This window comes from Cydia fagiglandana, chromosome 14 (assembly GCF_963556715.1).
Source record: "Cydia fagiglandana chromosome 14, ilCydFagi1.1, whole genome shotgun sequence".
In the NCBI taxonomy this organism is placed as follows: Eukaryota; Metazoa; Arthropoda; class Insecta; order Lepidoptera; family Tortricidae; genus Cydia; species Cydia fagiglandana.
The window spans coordinates 2,614,356-2,628,668 of NC_085945.1; the positions used below are offsets into that span (position 1 = coordinate 2,614,356).

General features: G+C 36.9%; 1 protein-coding gene across 2 annotated transcripts in view; it reads left to right on the top strand.

Annotated features, from left to right (window-relative positions):
• Nucleotides 1-2,655: 2,655 nt before the first annotated feature.
• Nucleotides 2,656-14,313, top strand: part of LOC134670644 (leucine-rich repeat-containing protein 24-like) — a 70,842-nt gene continuing 59,184 nt past the window's right edge. For both annotated transcript variants that reach the window (XM_063528454.1, XM_063528455.1), the window contains exon 1: nucleotides 2,656-2,781. The gene's annotated coding sequence lies outside the window, so the exon portion shown is untranslated. The remainder of the gene's footprint in view (nucleotides 2,782-14,313) is intronic.

A 14,313-nucleotide genomic window follows, 5' to 3' on the forward strand; every position in this document is an offset into this window, starting at 1 on the left:
ACGAAACCATATTTCTCCAAATTATGGAAATTCTTCCCTTTCAATTAATGTAATCCGCCTTAGATTTGTATCTGTGTTTTCTGGCGGTTGCAAGATTTTTGAGCCAAAATAAAAGAAAGTCCTTGAGAGGACCGACTAAATTTGTTTAGATACCACTAGAAGACGTAATCACAATAATGTAAATTGCGATTCTTGCTATTTCAGTCAGTGTCGGTACAAAAAGTACTGAGGCTGACGGAAATATCTTGACAAATACGAACGTTTCCGTAAAAATACTAAGGAAAACAATGATGCACTATATCTGTATATATATATATCTGTATGTATATTTTCACCACACCAGCTGGTAAAGGCTCTCTTTGATTGTTCAAAAACGAATGAGAAATTTGCGTTTTATCCACATGTGTGGCAAAATTCATGTAAATGTTGTGTTGTTTCCTTATGTTTGCTGGTAGAATTGGCTTTTAAATGATGAATTTGAATGATACATATTTATTTAATAACGTTAATTTGGATTTGATTTGGTTCGATTTTACGGTAAAAACTTTCCTCGCGTTGGTATGGTGAAAAATTTTGTGTTATAAAACAAATAACTCTTATTTTATCATCAATTATTTTATGGTGTTTTCATTGCTGAGGCCTATTTTGCCCTAGAGGTTAGAACGTCGAGTAAAAGTCGTTTTTGTAAAAAGGAAAGCCTGCCTTAATTTTGGAGATTGGACTGGTAAAAAGACCCGTTGGCTGATTCAGAATTTACAATTTGTCATGGGTTTGATACGACCTGGACGATTTTCTCATACTATACTACTATTTGATCGTGTTAACGCACCAGCGGTCAACTATTCCCGGAGGGGTGAGGGCTGCGGAGCATGACGTCACGAGCGCGGCGAGCACTCACCACGCATACCACACATACGGCTCTTGACTACCGTCTCATATACATAACTACATAACATACCTACTCGAGACCTAATCCTTTGTAAAAAGCGAATTAAAATAACGCGAAGCAGGAGTTTTCTTGAAGAGTCAACCCATCGGCTGAGTTCCTCAATAACTGCTCCGACAGATAGTCTTAGTGATTTGACCGAATTTCACACGCGTGAGCAATCCTAAAAATAGTGTCAAAATAATCGAATCTATCGTGAGACATACGAAGCTAATTTTACGGTTTCACTCAGGTGAATTCTCTGATTTAGTCACTCGCGCGATATGTTTCGGAGAGCCTAGGTCTCCATTTTCAACCACTAACAGTCATGAGTGAGTAGCGGTCACGACGGACGGGCGTCACAAAATAATATCAAAACCGTATCAGGTTGTTAAACCCGAATAGAGCTCCTTTGGGATATCCGGCCGAGAAAACGCTAAGATGAGTCGGATAGCGCCTGAACATGCTATAATGGACCATTTTCAATGTTTTGGACCAGAGGGCTTACCGCGAACCACGTTCGACGTGTTGCATCTCTGTCGCACTTGAAAATTCGTACGTAAGTGTGACAGGGAGGCAACTCGTCGAACTTGACTCGCGGTAGGCCCTCAGGACGACGATAAAGCACGTGGAGAATTTCGACAATTTTATTGCGTTGTCGACAGATTTGTCACAAGTCACAGCCGGGGAAGAATGTAACTAGAGCTCCAATATCTTGAATATTTTATCTTATTTATGATTCACAAATTATTAAGCTAAATTAAATATTTAGGCAAGTAAGGTAGGTGAAAGCGGTAGTGGCCGAGTGGATATGACGCCCGACTTTCAATCCGGAGGTCGCGGTTCAAATCCTGACTCGTACCAATAAGTTTTTCGGAACTTATGTACGAAATATCATTTGATATTTACCACTAGCTTTTCGGTGAAGGAAAACATCGTGAGGAAACCTGCATACATCTGCGAAGAAATTCAAAGGAGTATGTGAAGTCCCCAATCCGCATTGGGCTAGCAGACTATAGCCGAAACCCTCTCGTGCTTGAGAGGAGGCCTGTGCCCAGCAGTGGGACGTATATAGGCTAAATTATTATATATTATTATATTAAGGTAGGTGAGGCATATAAGGCCCGGCAGCAAACAAGGGCCAATAATTAATCAAAAAGGGTGCAGTGCAAGAAGTTATTCTCAATTATATTTGTTTCTTTTTTATGTGTTTTTTCGAACATTTTATAGCCAATTTTAGGCTACTAAAAACCTAAGTTGCGTAATTTTTTTGGCAGATAATTCTAACAAATAAGTAATATTCGGGGGCGTACAACCTTAGAGTTGAACACAAAACATAAACTAATTTTGTCAATGTTTGTTTTTTATTTATTTATTTATTTAAACTTTATTGCACAAGCACAGGAAAAATGTACAAATGGCGGACTTAATGCCTAAAGGCATTCTCTACCAGTCAACCATTGGGTCAAACAGAGACAAATGTTGGTGCAGGAGATACCTACATAATTTATAAAGAGAATTTTTTACTTTTGTAGCTTTTTATAGCACATTTTTAAGCTAACATGACTACTACCTATGTAGCACTTTCAACAAGTACATTCTTCAGGTACCTTCTCCATGAATAATAAAATATATTTAAGTATCTATTTACCAAATTGCTGTCGAACGCACGTATATAAATATTTTTATGTCGCGAGGGGAGCGGGGCTCGATTCAGCTTCATACGCTGTCCGGTAGCCGCGGCGCGCGATCGTGTCGCTCCGCCCCGTTCTCCCCACGTGTGCAGTGCTGTGTGGAAATGTTGAAACTGTGAATATGTTGTATATAGTGTACTAGGAATTGTTCCATGTTCTATGGTGAGTTATTTGTTTTATTTACGGCTGGCTGATGTTACTCGGAATTGACGTGTTTGAAATGTTGTTTATTTTTGTCGGATAAGTTGGCGGCAAAATGTTTTTACTTTAAAACTTCTAAGGGACATATTGAAATAAGTAGAATAATAACGGTTAATATATTGTAATACGAGAATTCTGTTTGAACAGATTTATGTAATATCGTTAACCTGTATTTTTCATTAAAAAATCTTTACTCTACATTCGTGTTTGTTAGGTTATTATTATTAATAATATGTTTCTATATAGATAGATATTGTAGAAGTACATTCTAAACAAATTAGTCTTAAGAAAATACTTATCAATAAACCACAAGCAAACAAGTAACTAATAAAGATATTTTTCTTTTTAAATAAACTTTCTTGCAAATCGAAATGCTGCGTTCTCTCCAGTATATTTGAGGATTAAACAACGTAAAATTGGTGCAGAGAGAGAATAAAATTGATTGAATGAGTCCACTTACTTACCCCATGCGTACAGTTAACAACCAACCCCCTTTATTCATAAAACTTTACGGGCCTGATTTAGTTAAATTATGTTTTATCCCTTTCTTACAAATACGTAAGTCAAAATGACAGGTAAGGACAAACGATTATTAGTTAATTGACGTTTGTAGCGCGTTTATGAATAAGGGGGCAAATCTATAAACAAGCTGTACCTATATATCTTGTTTGTAAATAAATTATTTTCAAATAAAAAAAATACAAGCTTAAAAATTATCTGTGTTACATACTGGAGATATTGAATAATAATATAACCTATTGGAAAGTTTAGATAACTTGGGTTGACACTTCTTGACTAGCGCCTTATATTTTTCAGAATAACACGTAACCATATGATTACAATAAGTTTTTAAGATTGTCTGGAAGAGATCGCTCTTCAGCAATAAGACCGCCTGATGTTTACTTAGTAGTAATTTATATTGACAAACAAATAAGAAGTTGCCTTTTTGACTTCCATCATTTCATTTTCTAATAAGCCAACAGACGTGATTAAGTATAATTCCCTTTTCGTTTGCTTTTCCGTACTCATACACAAACAAGCTTCATAAATCAGGGCTTGGAACATGTATTTAATTTTAGCTAATTTAAGCCGGCAGGATTCAGCCGTTTTTTTTTCTCTTTCATCTCAATTTAGATGTATGTTTTTTTTTTCTTCTCAAATTAGTAAATGTAAATGACACAATAATGTCTACATTAACGGTATACGTACCTATATACCTACGACCAGTCTGGCCTAGTGGGTAGTGACCCTGCCTATGAAGCCGATGGTCCCGGGTTCGAATCCCGGTAAGGGCATTTATTTGTGTAATGAACATAGATATTTGTTCCTGAGTCATTGCTGTTTTCTATGTATATAAGTATGTATTTATCTATATACGTATGTATATCGTCGTCTAGTACCCACAGTACAAGCTTTGCTTAGTTTGGGGCTAGGTCGATTTGTGTAAGATTGTCCCCAAATATTTATTTATTTATTTATTTTTTATATTACAGGACATTTTTTGCACAAATTGACTAAGCCCCACGGTAAGCTCAAGAAGGCTTGTGTTGTGGGTACTCAGACAACGATATATATAATATATAGGTACTTAAATACATAGAAAACAACCATGACTCAGGAACAAATGTCTGTATCATCATACAAATAAATGCCCTTACCAGTTTTATTTATTTTATATACCGTTAATGTAAGACATTATTGTGTCATTTTCTGCTTTATAGGCTGTCAGTCTGGGATTCCAGAAACCAGGCGAGGCGTTTTGTGTACTTACACTTGTAAATAGAGCTTAAAATCCGCACATTTTAATTAAATGTCACTTCAAGACACTCATATTACTTACATTACTTATTATACCGGGTGGGGCCTGTAACACGAGCAAATAATTAAAACATAGATTGTACTCCTCAAACGGCGACACTCTTTTTCAACAACTTTTAAAAATTATTAAGTATTTAGATTTTATAGAAATTTTGTGAATTTTCTCGATAAAAAAATTGTCATCTTGGCCACCGCCCCTGTACAGGTTTTTACTCGTATGTAGGTGCCAACTGTACCCACATATGTACGGTTCATCATCATCATCTCAGCCATAAGACGTCCACTGCTAAACATAGGCCTCCCCCTTACCCCGCTAATGCCCTGACCGCTACCATAGAGCACCGGGGGTCGCCGGAACCTCGGGGCCGTGGTTTTTTTGTGCTCTGCATGATGGGGGGTGAATGCCATAATCGCCACGCTTGGCAGGCGGGTTGGCGATCGCAGTCGAGTACACCGAGTTTGAGGGACGCTGCTGCCCGTCCACCGGTGGTCTTGGACGTAGTTTAAGGACATACCCGGGTACATATGTACGGTTCATTTTAGTATTATTACGGTCAAGGAATTTAATTTTAGTACCATTTCGTACCTTGTCACAGTGACAATAGTATCGGCGCGATTCGGGAAATGAATTAGAAATTAATTAGATACGATATTATTATAGTAAAGATATGTGTCGTTCCATGGGTAAAGGTACCTTATGGCGGTTGGCGCTTACGCTATTATTAACGCCCCTCCAATATTAATACGGCGCTATGCGACGTAAGCGCCAGCCACCATAAGGTACCTTATACCGTGGAACGTCACAATTATCTTTATTATTTCATATCTAGTGAATTTCTAATTTATTTCCCGAATCGCGGCGCCTGCCGCCATAAGGTACCTTTTTCCGTGGAACGTCACATATATTTACTATATCGTATCTAGTTAATCTCTAATTCATTTCCGGAATCGAGCCGTAAGAGGTTCCTTGACGACTTTCATATTGATTGTCACTGTGAGAAGGTACGAAACGGTAGGTCTGAAATTAAACTTCGCATGTACAGTCTCCATCAGATATATCGAAGCGGCCGAGGTGCTCAAGATTATCTGAACACTCACTCTAACGCCATGACAATAGAGGCGTGTCCAGATTTTTGTGAGCACCCTGGCCGTTCCGATATATCTGATGGCGTGTACTTACATATATTCCACATATAGAAAGTACAAAAGTTTGCTTGATAGAAAATGAAATCAGTGACAAATCGTCACACTCACGTTTAGCGTATAAATGTACCTACAGTTAAAATTACCATCTTTTTACGCCCCATTTTGAACATGCATTATACACGGTGTAACATGAGGAAACCGAACATATTTTTTTCGTACTCTGAAACTAGGCGAATTTCAAAAAAGTTTACAGGACATTTTTGTCTCTAAATATGATCAAGAATACGCTGTTGAAATTATTCGGTTTCGTCATGTCACACCGTGTCTATACACGTGACGGAACGGACGTGACGGAAAAACGACACGTATAATACGTGTATACATAGGTATACATAGGTATACATAGGTATAGGTTTTTTCCGTACACATGCAATACAAATCGGGCCCCGGGACACGTATTTAATTTAAGCAGTACAGGCTTTATCCATCTGCTTTCCTCCTCCGTCTCAATTTAGCGAATGGCCGCCGCTGTGGAGTCTTTCTCATTTATTATTTATTTCGATTGCTAGTAGCTGAGTGTACTTTTTGACAAATTGCGATGAGTTTTTTTTTTAAAGGTTTACCAACAGTTACAACACTACAGAAATTACAGATAAAATAGCGATAGCGGTACAACCTGAAATTCGGGAATCAGCTGCAAATGGTGTTAAAGGTATGAAAATCGGCACGATTAATCTTTAGGCCATTTGAATCAATTTGACCCGTAGCACCAAAAAAAAAACAAACGAAAAGGAGTTATGACGTCATCTTTTTTTTGTATGGAAAAATAAAAAAAAATGTTCAGAAACCTATCGTGTGTGGTATTAAATGAAAGGGCATTTTGAGCCGGTTCTAAAAATATATCACATTATTATATTTCCGTCACTTGCATTCAATTAAAATTAAAATAACTTTCAAAACATACCAAGTTTGGGCTCTTCCAGATACGAAACCGTTGAATTATTTTTTTCAAAATATACCTCAAGTAATACCCAATATCCTCATATCTAACCCCAAGAAATTAATTTCGAAAATATTTAGTTTTAGTATTATTTTAATTTTTTTTTATTATTACAAATTGTGATCTATCAATCTATCAATGAAATGGCCTCCTAGCCTAGTCAATAGTGACCCTGCCTATGAAGCAGGCAGTCCCAGGTCCGAATCCTGGTAAGGGCATTTATTTGTGTGTTCATCATCATCATCACATAAATAAATGCCCATATACAAATATATACAAGCCCTGGTAAGGGCATTTATTTATGTGATGATGATGATGAACACAGATTAGATTACAATTTGTAATAATAAACATTTAAAAAATAATACTAAAACTAAATATTTTCGAAATTAATTTCTTGGGGTTAAATATGAGGATATTGGGTATTACTTGAGGTATATTTTGCAAAAAATAATTCAACGGGTTCGTATCTGGAGGCGCCCAAACTTGGTATGTTTTGAAAATTATTTTTATTTCAATTGAATGCAAGTGACGGAAATATAATAATGTGATATATTTTTAGAACCGGCTCAAAACGCCCTTTCATTTAATTCCATACACGATAGGTTTCTGAACAATTTTTTTTATTTTTCCATACAAAAAAAGATGACGTCATAACTCCTTTCCGTTTGTTTTTATTTTTTGGTGCTACGGGTCAAATTGATTCAAATGACCTAAAGATTAATCGTGCCGATTTTCATACCTTTAACACCATTTGCAGCTGATTTTGGTCAACCGCTACTACTAAAAGCCATAAGTACATGAATAAGTGTCTATCAAATTATAGGTAAACACGACATGCGTTAATTCTTAGTACATATCTAATTAATTAAGACCTAAAGTATATAATATAACATACTTATAGTTAAATTAGAACTTATTAGCATACATGTAGCTAGCGTTATTATACACTATGCGCTAGCGTTATTATACTATACTACACTATAGCGTTTTTATACAAGAAATTCTCAAGAAGTTTTAGTGTATTGTCTTCGGTTACCGCGTAGTTGCTCATGAAATAAAACTATTGAAAAGGATTACCTATATCGCGTATATTCAATCCAGATTGAATAATTTTACGGTTTAGACTCACTTGTTTTAGTCACTCGCGCGACATGTTTCGGAGAGCCTAGGTCTCCTTTCTCAAGTACTAACAGTGCGAGCAGCGTTCACGACGGCTGTGTATCGCGTACTGCGGCTCGCTGCGGCTTGCTTGCGGCTTCAATGTTAGTATGTCTCACAACAGCTTAAATTCGATCATTCAATCCAGATGTTTCGAACCCTTTACAGGGTTCATGGTGGTGGTGGTATATAATTTGTTTCAATAGTTTTATTTCATGAGTTTTAGTGTGTCCAAGAGAGAACATTGTAGGATATAAGCATTCATTAGTTGTTAAATTTCATTAGGTTTAAAAACAAATCGATTCAAGAAACTTGGTCATCATACACAGATACAGTTAGACCAAGAAAAGTCTGCAGCGAGTTTGATAGCACACAGTGCAATTGTTATTTTAAACGTATAAATTCTATGGAATGTATGACGTATTAACACTTGCACAGCGTATACTATCAAAATCGCTGCAGATTTGGTCTAGCTTTAGAAAAACTAAGAATGTATTTTTAATTTCTGGTTGTGACTAAAAAATAACCCAAAATCGGATGTAGTTTTCGTAGTAATAAAATTATATAAATAGAAAATTAGGTGGGCTTATATCTTATATCCCTTTGTTTCCCAAAAAGTCTTGAGTCATAATGTGTTGTTTGTCATAATTATTATCAGTAGTCCTAAAACTGAAACCGTTAACTAATAAATCCTATAGATATCCTATAGATAGGTTAGGTTTGTTTTATGGCAATTATGTATAGTAACGCGTTTCTTACAGAAAAACAATTTTTTTTTTGTTAGCCTGGCTAAGTGTCTCACTGCTTTCTCCTCTTTCTCCACTCAACCCTGTCTTTTGAAAAACAAATTATGACTAACGAAACTTCGGAGAAACAATACATTATCACTTAAAACTTTTTGGGAAACAATAGAGAGCCTTTAATTTCCGACCCATTTCGTACCTTGTCACAGTGACAATCAATATGAAAGTCCCTAGAGAATTGTTTGTGATAGTGCCAGAACTAGAGATGCAACGGATAGTTGTTTGAACGGATACCGGATACCGGATATTCGGCCTGACCATCGGTCGAATATCCGGTATCCGTCCGCCGAATATTCGGCTTGTCACAGTGACAATCAATATGAAAGTCCCTAGAGAATTGTTTGTGATAGTGCCAGAACTAGAGATGCAACGGATAGTTGTTTGAACGGATACCGGATACCGGATATTCGGCCTGACCATCGGTCGAATATCCGGTATCCGTCCGCCGAATATTCGGCCAGCGGAACTATACCTACATTTCGGTTTTACAGGTGATTCCGCAGGTTTGACCTGTTTCCTAGTGAACGCTCGCGCGGACACATTTCTAGGTTCGAAATGAGTGCGCGTGCAAGTCAGTGGAATGATTAAATTGTTATAACCTAATAAACAAGTACGATTATGATCAAGACTGTTTCCTAAATCCAATTCTCCGTAATCAAGCAATTTTACTATCCAGTATCCGGCCGGATAGTAGGTCACTAACCGGTATCCGGCCGGAAAGGCCGGATACAGGATAGTAACCAAATATCCGGTGCATCTCTAGCCAGAACCGCATAACAACAAACAAATAACAAACTACTTAACGGATGACTGAAAACGATTCTCAACGGCAATTTACAGTTTGACAGGCGATTTCTAAACACCCCATACAACCATTTCTAGTCGCCGTTACGACGCGGTGTTGACACATCTTGTGTCGACACCGTCTGTTTCGGTCACAATTCCAGTCGCAGAGTCGTCGCCGTGTCGACACAGTTACCAGAAATGGGGAAGGGTCGACACATGACACAAAGTGACATAAAGTGTGGTCGCCGTGTGCACACATTGTTTCGGGTTTGCGACTACTTTATGCCAAAATCATTCGTTCATTCGTTCATTTTGTTCCTGTCAAATGGAAACTGTCAGATGGAAAAATAGTTAAATAAAAATAAGTGACATTAATACGCCATCTCTAAAACGGATTACAAGACGTAATTATATATTGTTTGCATTTATATTACAATAGGACTTAAATTATTATGGGGAATTAAACTGCTCGAGTGATTTGATAAACTAAGTGTAATATAATCAACGCGCCACCACATTGTTTTAGTTTAGCCGGAAATGAAATTGTTTACTTCTCAGTGCCTGTGTTCATAACTATATTATTTGATGCATTTTTAGTACTTCGATGCGTATATTATACTTAAATAACAGAAATAACGCTTTACATACTACGAAACTTGTTAATTATGATGTATAAATATGGTTTAAGGCTGACAAATATTGCAGTCACAAAGTAGTCGCAAATGTTTCGACTTTGTGTCGACTCTGTGTTGACACATGACACGCGCTGTCAAAAGTAATAACAAAGTTACTGGATTTGCAAAATGGCTCCTTGTGTTCATTCGTTTTCAGATATTCTCAAAGTGTAAGAGCCATGCCGTGGTCAGAGATGAGGGCATTAATCGACTAACTGTTTATTCGACTAATTAATGAAATAAAAAAGTTAATCCTCATATTTTAATCGCGATTAATTTAGTCGACCTAACATAGATTGAAATTGCATTAATCTGAATATTAATCGAATAAATTATCGATTAAATCTCGATTGAAAGTTGACAGGGGGACATTTTTGTACGTAAATGGAATAGGATTTGCATGTAAATATTTCCCACCTTTTCGGGACGGGGACAAATGGGAACACACAATTTTTGGATGTATTCCCATTTATTCCCGCAGGGAACAGATGGAATAGGATTTGAAAGTAAATATTTCCCATTTTATCCCACCTTATCGGGGTGGGGACAAATGGGAACACACAATTTTCGGATGTAATCCCATTTATCCCCGCAGGGAACAGATGGAATAGGATTTGCATGTAAATATTTCCCATTTTTTCCACCTTATCGGGGTGGGGACAAATGGGAACACACAATTTTCGGATGTATTCCCATTTATCTCCGTAGGGAACAGATGGAATAGGATTTGCATGTAAATATTTCCCATTTTTTCCCACCTTATCGGGATGGGGACAAATGGGAACACACAATTTTCAGATGTATTCCCTGGCGTGACAATGTGACGTAACGTGACAGGTGCGACATTTCGACAAGTCTCATTGTTGCTGACGTCACAGGCATCCATGGGCTACGGTTATCGCTTACCATCGGGCGGGCCGTATTCCTGTTTGTCACCATCATTGTATTATTTTTAAAAACTTTATTATATCGGCAAAAAACAGGTATTTCTCTTGCGATGTTTATGATGATAATGATGAAAATTGTCACAAGATTTCAAAGATCTTTCGGTAATTCTTGAGTTATGTGTCGGAATTTCGTGACAATTATTGTCGTATTTCTTGTGACAAATGTCATTAGCTTCGCAAAATAAGTACTTATGAACTGACGATATAGTGGAGTTTTTTTTTAATTAACATGTTGGTGGCAAACAACCACACCGCCCGTCTGATGGTAAGCGATTACCGTAGCCCATGGAGGCCTGTGACGTCAATTACAGTGATGTAGACAATTGTTGGACCTGTCACTTCCTAAAACCTATAAAACGATATTCATGACGACTTTTATGACAAAATGCGTAGCCGCCATCTTGGCTTATAAAATGGTCATCATTTTCGAATTCTGCACTCCCTAAAACCTATAAATCGACATCCGTGACGACGCAAGTTATCTTTATTTTCAGAACTAACCAATTGCTACAGAATACAAAGGACAAAAAAAGAAGCAAGGAGGTAATGAAACAAGCAAAAATACTGATGATTCCTCGACGCAATTGGATGATTCTTAAATTGTGTCCAGATTTTTTTGTCATAAAAGTTTCTATTTTTCACATATAACTCACACAAGCTCCGTGGCATTTCGACCTTGTAATTTTTTTAATGTTTTTTTTATCTATGCGTATCTCACTAGAATAATATAATCAAGGTATGTTTATGTTTGATGATTGAAATAGTAACTCTAAAAATTATAGTTGTGTCTTATATTCCTGCCGAAGACTTTTATTTTTCCTTTTCCTTCTACACAAGTTAGGCCAAGTAATAAGAATTTAGGGCTCTCAATTTTATCTTGACTTCTACATCAGTAAAGCTACGAGGCCATGTTTGGTATCGTTTTCGTATAAATTCACAGTACCAAATTTAGTTATGGTATCACATTGACACCATTCCGAAGTAAAAACATATAAACTTATTAAAATACTTTCTTTTAGTTATCTCAAAAATCATCCTTTAAAGTTGTGAAATGTGGTGCAGGGGGGAATTCAGAATTGAATTCTTGAAGTTAATACTTACTGTTTAAGTTTAGGTTTGAAGTCATGTTTTTTATCATTTTCAACTAAATCAAAGATGTAGAATTGTAGACCATCCCAAATTTCATATAAATCGGTTCAGCGGTTATTGATTTTCCGTACAAATTTTCACGCCACTTTTCACACCTTCAAAAGATGATTTTGGTTATAAGATCTATCCTATGTCCTGTTCCGGGACGCAAACTATTTCTATACCAAATTTCAACGAAATCGGTTCAGCGGTTAAGCGTCAAGAGGAGTTTAAAAAATACCGGCCAAGTGCGAGCCGGACTCGCGTATTAAGGGTTCCGTACATTAAGTCCGCCTCGCGCTTGGCTGCACATTTCTAATAGGTTTTCCTGTCATCTTAATAATCGTGATAGGTAAAGGACTATTTTGTGTATTTTTTTCAAAATTTGAGACCTAGTATTTTCGGAGATAAAGGGGGGGGGGGGGCAATGGTAATTTTTTGGGTATAAAATCAATTTGTTTACGTTACATGTCCGTCTTTGGGTCCCTAATTTACATATATGTACCAAATTTCAACTTAATTGGTCCAGTAGTTTCCGAGAAAATAGGCTGTGACAGACGGACAGACATACAGACGCACGAGTGATCCTATAAGGGTTCCATTTTTTCCTTTTGAGGTACGGAAGCCTAAAAAAATTGTTTTTAAATTTTGTGGAACACGGCCTAGCACCTTCACTGATGTAGAGATCAAGATAAAATTGAGAGCCCTAAATAAAGTTTCAAGAGCGGATATCTCAAAAACTATTCAATATATGGAAAAAATTGACTAAATAAACTTGTAACAAATTAAATTAACTTTCATTTTGTATAAGTGGCCATGTCGCTAAGATGCATAGTTTCCGAGATATAATCGAAAAACCGGAAAATGGGACCTTCAAAGCCCCCTCTCTCCCCCCCGCTCAAGGGCTACGGCCGAGGACTTTTGATATGTTCACCTCCTAACTTGTCCAAATCAAGTTACGGAGTCAAAAATTGTGTTCCGAGCATTTCCCTCTACAACTTTTTTGAGCATTCGTTGCCTGACCTAGTAGCGTATTGCATTTCTTTAAAAACTTTTCTGTAAAAGGTTGACGGGTGTTGGGTGTTTATATGGTTTTGGTCGATTTTTATCATTCGCATCGCCCATGATGACTTACTAGAATTACGAGCACACGAGACACTAATAGTAGTTTGACAAACCTTGGTTTTCAAGGGGTATTTTATTTTGACATTTGCTGTCACAAATTTGCTGTCAGATTTAGTCGCAAACCGCACGCAAAGTGCACACAAATGTGTCGACACCTTGTTACGGAAAAGTGTAGACACGGCGACGACACTTTGTTTCGAAACAATTCTAGACACATTGTGTGGACTCTGTTACGACACATCTGACATTTAGTTACCACTTTGATGATTCTGCGACTGGAATGGTTATATGGGACACCATTGAATTGTAAGCTTCTGAAAATAGATTCAAAACGTGCATGTTTAGTTAAAAATGTAAAAAAAAATCCATTTTAGGTATACTCACTAGGATAAAATTAACAAAAAAAGGAAATAAGCCGGCTTACACCGAGCAGCGAGTAAAACAGCACTTATTCGACTTAACATTTGTACTATAATTAGGACAGCGGGCTTTCAGAGTAGCTAGGATCACAAAGGACGCGTTGAGGGCATCATGAACTTTGAGCTATTTTTCATTTGTTACCTAAATTACTGCTCTTTGTTTGTAAAATATGATCTTTTATCTCTTTGTAATGTAAGAATATTCTCATTATTTAGATAACGAAAAAAAGCGATTACCTATCTGCGTAGTTATAGCCTGTAAATAATTTGTCTAGCAACTTGCTGGCCCAATGTTTATTTATTTATTTATTTTAATCTTTATTGCACAATACATGAAAATACAAATGGCGGACTTAAGAGCCAACAGGAGTGGTCATTTCTCCATACAAACGTACTCGACTGTTTCCTCCGTGGGTTTTGATGCTCGAGCAATGATTTTTTCAACACAGATTAATATTATCAATATCTGTGTTGGACCGTTTTCTG